The sequence below is a fragment of the Saccopteryx leptura genome, chromosome 2 (assembly GCF_036850995.1).
Source record: "Saccopteryx leptura isolate mSacLep1 chromosome 2, mSacLep1_pri_phased_curated, whole genome shotgun sequence".
Lineage (NCBI taxonomy): Eukaryota > Metazoa > Chordata > Mammalia > Chiroptera > Emballonuridae > Saccopteryx > Saccopteryx leptura.
In genome coordinates, this window is record NC_089504.1 from 172,355,951 (window position 1) to 172,364,811 (window position 8,861).

Here is an 8,861-nt window from a genome sequence, read left to right on the forward strand (position 1 = left end):
TATTCAGTGGGAGAATAGTACTTCCTTTGTCGCTTTCTTTACTTCAGATAAACAATAGGTGGAGAGGATGTAGTTAGAAATCTCAGCTTTCTTGGCTCCTTGTTCCTATACACTTAAGAGCTCATCTATGCTGTCAGATTCATCTAGCAATTCTTTTGGGGCTACTCCACAAGACACAGTACGTACGGTCTGAGTGCATCCTTTCTGGTCAGTTTTACCTACCTGCCAAAAGGTAATTTTATTTTCAAAAAGCTTATAAAGTTTTTATATATAAGATTAACAATCAGGAACTCTCACTTTGGGGCATGAAGCATAACTGTTACCTAAGAAGATTCTCCAGGTGTCCCATATAACAGTAACACTTATAGTCCCAACAACAATTGACAAGGACCTTTATTAAAATGTTGTTACCATAACCCAGCTTTCCTTTGGTCTGGTACTTATTGAGAAGGGCACTCAAAATACTACCATATCATTTCCAATTAGTGGCTTTCTGCTAACACAAATTACTTAAATGCTTGACAACAGGTCTGTAACAAAAAAGCTAATTGTGCCAAATGTCAAAAATACCAAGACTGGAAAGGTGTACTTTTGATAAGACAAATTCATCTTACAGCAAACTGTCACTGGTACATATGTTCAAGTAGGTAACTTTCACCACTGTGTAATATAAATGTGAAAGGCTGATACATTTGTAAGACTGGAGATTAAAGCAGAAATAGAACTATGGTATTAAAAACAAGCTGGCTGTGGCAGTATTTTGTCTTGTAACTTAGCAAACAAGAACATATCAATCTTTACATCCAACAATTCAAATATGTTCCTACCATGTGGGCAATATAGTTTTGGATGAAATTTACTTTAAAAGATGAGGAAAGCCTAACCTGCAGTGGCACAGTTGGTAAAGCAGTGGTAGTCAACCTGGTCTGTACCGCCCACTAGTGGGCGTTCCAGCTTTCATGGTGGGCGGTAAAGGAGCAACCAAAATATAAATAAAAAGATAGATTTAACTACAGTAAGTTGTTTTATAAAGATTTATTCTGCCAAACTTAGTGAAAATCCGATATAAAGTACTTAGTAAGTAATTATTATATGCTTTAACTTGCTGTAACTCTGCTTTATAAATTTTATAAAGTAAAGTTACTTCCCTACTTTATAAATCACCATTACTGTGGAACCGGTGGGCAGTTAGAAAATTTTACTACTAACAGAGATACAAAAGTGGTTGGTAGGTATACAAAGGTTGACTACCGCTGGTAAAGCATCGACCTGGTAGCTGAGGTCACCAGTTCAAAGCCCTGGGCTTGCCTGGTCAAGGCACATATGGGAGTTGATGCTTTCTGTTCCTCCTCCCCGTCTCTCCCCTCTCTCTAAAATTCTCCCCTCTCTCTAAAATGAGTAAGTAAAATCTAAAAATAAACTAATTAAAAAAAAAAAAGCTGAAGGTAAACTATGAATACTTTATTTGAATAGTATTGTTTCCTATCCACTTATCCATTAAAGTTCTGTAAGTTATTGGTGGAATCCGTAATATTTTGAGATACAGATGAACAACTTTTGATCCTCTATAAAATGTAAAAAAAAAAAATCAGTATTGTGGGAAAGGCAATGACCTCTGTTGGATGAGAGTTAACTTGATTGTTCTGGAAAATTAAAGTTCTTACAGTACAATTAGAATTTTGATTATTTCTTCATAAATCAAGATTTGAAGTAGTACCAAGATTTTCATCATTTAAAAGAACTGGCACAATAAAGTCCTAAATTTACTTTTATATGAATAAAAGTAAGCTCAAAGACCCAACATTCAAGTATTTCTTGCATTTCAAGATTCACTGTAAGGTTTTATGTTGCTCTTCCCACAAGGCAGCTCCATTCAGATGAAATCAGATTGAGTAAGATTATGGCTCAAAGCTAAACCAAACCAAATCAAGGAACACTTTATTAGATCACTTTTGAATTACAAAGCATCAATCAGACTCCTATTGAAGGGGACAGAAAGGATTCAGTTGGCTTTTAAAGTTTTTCTATGTGCCGCCTTAACAGAATTGCTGCCTTCAATGAAGCATCAAAAATTAAACCATGGAAAATTGTTTGTCATTTCATTACATTCAAAACTAAATAGTCTGTACAAATCAAAACCAAGTCAATTTAAGAAAAGTACTAAAATTTACAATTGATGTATTTTAGTGAATTAAAATTTAAATAATTTTCCTTTCCACCCAGACTTCAGGGTATTTAAAATATCAAGTAATTTCATTAGCTATCCATATTAAGTTTTCTTTGTAACAATTGTATTTTCATATTTGCAGTAGTGGTACATCAGGAATCAAAATGGGCGTTAGATTTTAAACACCAAATATTCAGAAACCATACTTTGATCTCCCAACTAGATCCTTTCTGCCCACTCTAAAATGCAATGCAAAAAACAAAATGATATAAAAATTTATCACTTAAAATGAAAATCAAAGACCAAAACAACCCACCACCACACAATTTGAATCATCAAAGTTAAACTAAAAGAAAAAAATGCCACTCAGCACACTGTAGAAAGAATTTATTTGCCTCACTAAAAATACTCAAAAGTGAATTTAACTATAAATTCAAGCTTCTCACTAAAGGAACTGCTAACAAAGTTTAAATACAAACTTTTAATTGCTCTTGTTGTACATTTAAAAAACTCATATTTACCAAGGGAACATATCAAAAAGCCAGATTTAATGTTTTAAGGCATAAACTTTGTAATTAATGGGTCTCCTATTCTGCTCCCAATGCCAGTTCTGCACGAGGACAGTTTCCACTACGCCGACCTACAGCTACAGGACGAACTAAAACGAGTAGAAACTAAATTGAACATCTACTGGAAGAAGAGTTGAAATAATTTAGAGTCGAAAGTTGTCATTATCTTACAGTTTCACTCCTTCAAGAGTAAAAAAGCGAAGCCAAAGGCTTAGCTCTTTCCTCCGCTTTAATAATGTCCCCGTCCGCCCCTGTCTCGCAATTGCCTCCTCCCTCCGGGAAAGTACAGCAGGAACGGTTCCGCACTGGCCGAGCGCGCCGGGAGCCGGGACACTTCGGGCTGTCCCCGCGCCCCGGAAAACAAAGGGGATTCCCAGCCATTGTCCTCCGCGGCGCTGAGCATCACCAGCACTAGCAAGGCAGTAGCTTGCGCAGTTATCTCCACAGCGGGCAATGTCACAACCCGACCAACAGCACAAACTACTACCTCAGCCAGGGCCATGGTGTCGGGAGGCGCCGGCCCACGCCGAGGGCGAGCGAAGCGGCTCCGGCGCTCCTCCATCCGTCCTCCGCTGCCGACGACGGCTGCCGGCCCGCGCCCGCCGGAGGCCCCGCCCGGCCGCCCCGGGGATCACAGGCGGCGCCGGCACCCGGGGCGGAGCTGGCCTGGCCGCCACGGGCTCCTGTATCTAACCGGCCGCCCTGGAAACAGAAAAGGTGCGCGGGGACCCTGGCGGCGGCAGCGGCTCCCGCCACTACCCGAGGAGCTCGTCTCCGGACCAAGCAAAAGCAGGAGGGGCGGCCACAGCGCAGCCACCTGGACCAGACGGTTCCCGAGCGGCACGGAGCGGCGTTCCCGCGCTTCGCCCGCCAAGAGCTCCGCGCGCCCCCTCCCCGCGCGGAGCCCCCTGTGGGGGCTGGGCGGCGGCTAGGCCACCAGTAGATCCACGCTTCCACGTCCGCTGCCGGCCCGCTCTCCACACGGCTGCACGCCCGGGGCGCTCCCCGCAGCGGCGGACACCGGCGCCGCCGTAAGAAAGCGAGGGACAGCTCCGAAGTCCCCAGCCGCACAGTCGCCAGGACCTTTGGGGGGTAATCTCGTCCGCCTCTGCAGGAGGCGAGAATAAAACAAAACCCCGTAAAACTGAAACCCAGCCAAGCAGCGGTGGCGGCGGTGGCGGCGGCGGCTGCGCGCGTACACTCGAGCCGCCTCGCCGCTCCAGTGCGCCGGGACCAACCACATAGAGATCCCTTAAGGCCGCTCATACACTGCTCCCGGCACGTGACCGCGCGCTGGCCCCGCCCCCGCGCCGCCATCTTACATCCGGGACAGAGGCGTCGTCCCTTTCCTCGCCTTAGCTAGCTTCGACGTGTCACTAGGAATCAACCCCCCAAAAAGGGGGAACCCCCGCTTCCACGTCACCAAAATGCTGAGGCCGCGAGCTCTGCCCCCAAGTCCGATTAACGGGGCAAAGTGAGGCCCCTGACTTCTCCCGGTCTTTGCCCGTAGAGAAAATGGCGGCACTTACCGCCGTCTAAGCAGACACGTTGGACTGGCATCTGGGGTGTCAAGTTGCCGGCACCTCCTTTCCTGCCTGGCAAGGACACGGCCATCTGCGCCCCACCCCGCGGCGTGGCCACAGTGTTCCCCTCTGCAGGAAACGGGCGGGAAAGCCGCTGCCCCGCTTGCTTTAATGCGCAGGCTCCCGGGACTTGTGGGTCCCTTTTTTTTTCCTCTTAAAGGCCAACTGCCGTGAGCCACCTCTGCTCCCTGCCCGGACAAGTTACTTTTTGCCTCCCGGGGAATTTTGTCCTAAATTAACAAATCATTTTCAATAAAAATTAAGCTGCGGTTAGATAAAATACAGAACGTGCAGTTAAGTTCGAATTTCGAATAAACGAATTTTTTAGTATATGTGTGTCTCTTGTTCTTAAAAAAAAAAGTCATCGGGATTTAAGATTTAACTGGGCGTCTTGTATTTTTACCTGCTAAATCTGGTAATCCTACTAGTCACCGTGCTCCTGAATACCCAGACCACACTTAACAAAAGGAATGGAGAAATCGGAGAGTGCGTGCAGACTTTGGGCTGACTGCGCACGGACTTGGAGCCTTTCGTGGAAACCGGAGAGCTGAAGTCCAGACTCCAAAATCTGGCAGCAAGGCATAAAGGGGCACCCACGTGTAACTTGTTTTTGGAAAAGATTTCTTTGTCCTTAAACCAGCACAATATAATGTTTTATAACAGATTCTCCCAGCCAAGGGACTCGTTGAAAATTAAAGATTACTTAATACTGTTTCTGTTTCTAGTCTATATGGTATTGGTGATGTTACAGTTTCTTGAAAAGTAAGTTTTCAAGTTAGAAAGAATCCTGCCTAACATGTTTCAAAATAAATATGTAATATGAAAAATTAAGGGGAAAATAACTTGCTCACTGAAGTATCTCAGTGCTATGCTTATTCGTATTTTAAAGCAACTGCTGAAGGTAGTTTATCTGGGATGTCCAATCTGAACAATTTCCAATGAACAATACTTAGGTATTTTTTGGTGTATACAGAACACACTTGCAATTTAATGCTTTATTTGAAGCATAAACTCAACTGTACATCACAGTGATGCTTACCACAAAGTCTATAGAAACTTCACCTGTAGTTTCAGTATGATTCACACCACCCTGTCCTGATCAGCAATGACTGGGCTGCCAGGGCATCACCCCTCACTGCTCCCTCACCACACAGTGGACCACATTATCCTGCACCATTAACAAATGTCATCTGTCATAATGGTACAGATTTTCAAATGGTCCTTCAACAGTTGTTTGGTCTACAATATATCGATAAATTGCAGCAATAAAGTTCCCAAATAAATTTAGTTATTACACTAATGGAATCAGATTCCTTTCTACACTTAAGCTGTTTTTGACAGTGCTAATACCAATGCAGTCAACATCCAGACACAATGTGCTGTTACCTCTTTATTTTTCTCCACCCATAATATCCAGAATCTAAGCATCCTTCCCAAATATGACTACCTGCAGCTAATCAATTCTTCATCATGACCTCATGGCAGGAAAATTGCAACAGCTTCTGATCTTAGTCTTCCCTATTTATCCTCCCTCCATTCCATCTTGCTTTTAACTGCAAGTTTATCTTCTTTGGTTTCATAATTTACTCTAAAAATAATCTCTAGGCTCCTGCAATCTCAAATCTAAACTACAATGTGTCTGTCAAGTCACGGTGCACTTTTGACCGGTCACAGGAAAGCAACAAAAGACGATAGAAATGTGAAATGTGCACCAAATAAAAAGAAAACCCTCACAGTTTCTGTAGGATGATGTGGCAGCATGTGCGCATGCGCAGATCATGACGTAACACCATGTATACAGCAGAGCAGCCCATGGCCACGCCAGTCGAGATGTGGACGGTACAGAGGAAAGTTCAGTGCGTCCTGTGGCTTGCTAAATTCGAATCTGTGACCAAAGTGCAACGTGAATATCGGTGCGTTTATAACGAAGCGCCACCACATAGAAATAACATTACTCGGTGAGATAAGCAGTTGAAGGAAACTGGCAGTTTGGTGGAGAAACCCCGTTCTGGTAGGCCATCAGTCAGTGACGAGTCTGTAGAGGCTATACGGCAGGGGTCCCCAAACTACAGCCCGTGGGCCACATGCGGCCCCCTGAGGCCATTTATCCGGCCCCCACTGCACTTCCGGAAGGGGCACCTCTTTCATTGGTGGTCAGTGAGAGGAGCATAGTTCCCATTTAAATACTGGTCAGTTTGTTGATTTAAATTTACTTGTTCTTTATTTTAAATGTTATATTTGTTCCCGTTTTGTTTTTTTACTTTAAAATAAGATATGTGCAGTGTGCATAGGGATTTGTTCATAGTTTTTTTTATAGTCCGGCCCTCCAATGGTCTGAGGGACAGTGAACTGGCCCCCTGTGTAAAAAGTTTGGGGACCCCTGCTATACGGGATAGCTACCTAAGGAGCCCTAAAAAATCTGTGCGTGAGCCCGCATTGAACTGCACTGAATAGGTATGAAACTGGGAGATATTTCCTTTTATTTGGTGTAGATTTCACATTTCTATCATCTTTTGTTGCTTTCCTGTGACCGGTCAAAAGTGCACCATGACTTTACGGACAAACTGTACTCTCCTTAGCTTGCAAGGAATTTGATGAATGGGCCTCTCAGTTCCTCATGGGCAATCTTGTTGCACACAACATACCAAATGTATTCTCGTATTTCAGATGTCTTGCTCACATAATTTGTCTTTACCTGAAATATACCTCAATATCCTTTAGAAGTTTAGAACCATCCAAAATCGACCATCTCATCAGTGCCCATTATAAGTTCTATGACCACCACTAGCTTTTTTTCATTATTGATTTCCCTTAATACTAGCATTAATAAACCTGAATCACAGAGGGCGAGGCTCAGTTTCTCTGCTTTATAATGCCATACTAATCTGTATTTGTCTCCCACAGTATTTTGCACACTTCTTTAAGGTCTTCTATTCCCTGTAAAACTGTCAACTCCACGAGGGCAGAGACTAACCCAATTCCTAACATATGATAGGAGCTCAAATGTTAATGACACAAGTACTTAACGATATACAATCTTGAATTTTAGTATTATTTTATGTATGTGGTTTCCTCAACTAGCTACAAGCACCTGAGCACTCCTAATGACTTCTGTCACATACAGCAAGGACACACTTATAAGCATATAGTAGTCTTAACATGCAGTGCTTGTCCCAGTAAAAGGCAAAAAACCTCGGGTCCCTTTATGAGAAAGTTTAGGTTTTCTGCCCATCTTTGAATGATATGAACCAACAGTGTATTTTATTTATATTAACACCCACCTAGCACTTACCATGTACCAGGGACAGTGCTTTATAGCACTTCTTATCAAAACCCTAATAAAGAACTCTACGAGCTAAACACTATTAACTCCATTTTACATGAGGAAACCAAAACAGGTTAATTAACTTGCTTAAGGTCATACATCTAGTAAATAACAGAGCCGGTATTTGAACTTAGGAAGTCTGGCTCCAGAGTGGAATCTTAACTACATGTTATTGCTATAACATAACATACAAATCAGTATGCTATTTAAAACTGTCCTGGACCAATAAGAGAAAACCCAATACAGCTCCAGAGGTCAGAGTCAGTAGACAAATCTTTTCTTCACAGCATTAGAAGTTCCAAGTGTATTTGTCTTAACACCTATTCATAGAAATAACAGTTGTGTAAAAGGTATTTTCACTTTATTTTAGTAAGATAGATCTTAATGGAGTGAGAATCTTTTTTGTAAAACATGAAATTAGCATGTTGTAGTGAACTGCTTTTGAAGCAAGACATGCTAATTCACAAACTTTAGCTGTGTGATTCTAGGAACTTCACTTCAACCTTTAAACCTTGACTTCCTCCTCTGTAAACTAAACATAGTATTAACTTTCTTGCAGGGTTCCTGTGAGGATTATTATTCCTTTCAGGAATAATGTAGGTAAAGCTGACACATAATAGGTACTCCAGAAGTGATGATTAAAATTAGAGCTCTGGTGGGATAATTCGGTTGGTTAGGGCATTGCCCGAAGTGCAGAGGTTGCCAGTTCGATCCCTGTTCAAGGCACACACAGGAGCAGGTCAATGTTCCTGTCTCTCTCTCTCTCTCTCTCTCTCTCTCTCCCTTCCTTTTTCGCTAAAATCAATTGGAAATTAGAAAAATTGTCATAACTACACCTGATTGCTGTAAATATTTTGTAGGAATTTTTCAGTATGATACATTTTTTACATAATTCAGGTTTTCAAAGATATTTAAAACAAACTTCTTCTGAGAGGTGGAGGGATGGTCAAGTATTGCTACAGACAGTCTCAAAATTAGCTTCACTAAATTAAAAATAAATAGAAATACTTATAAAACAAAAGAAACGATTATAAGAATCTAAACCACTTGAGGATTATGTTTTTTACCTGACCTAGAATTTCCTTTTAAGTTTAATGTTTTTTGACATAGAATCTTTACACAAAGTTCTATATCTGCTTTCTTTCCAAACTGCTGATAGAATATTTCATAATGTCCTTCTGTGTATTCTTTTATTTTATATTAATAGTTTCAACAAA

At 42.0% G+C, this 8,861-nt stretch overlaps 1 long non-coding RNA gene across 2 annotated transcripts in view; it reads right to left on the minus strand.

The window, feature by feature from the left end:
- Positions 1 to 4,480, minus strand: part of LOC136395124 (uncharacterized) — an 86,163-nt gene extending 81,683 nt beyond the window's left edge. The window contains exon 1 of one of the 2 annotated variants that reach the window (XR_010749274.1): positions 4,266 to 4,480. This is a non-coding gene — a long non-coding RNA (uncharacterized lncRNA). The remainder of the gene's footprint in view (positions 1 to 4,265) is intronic. The other variant, XR_010749275.1, reaches the window with a different exon arrangement.
- Between the last annotated feature and the right edge of the window lie 4,381 nt (positions 4,481 to 8,861).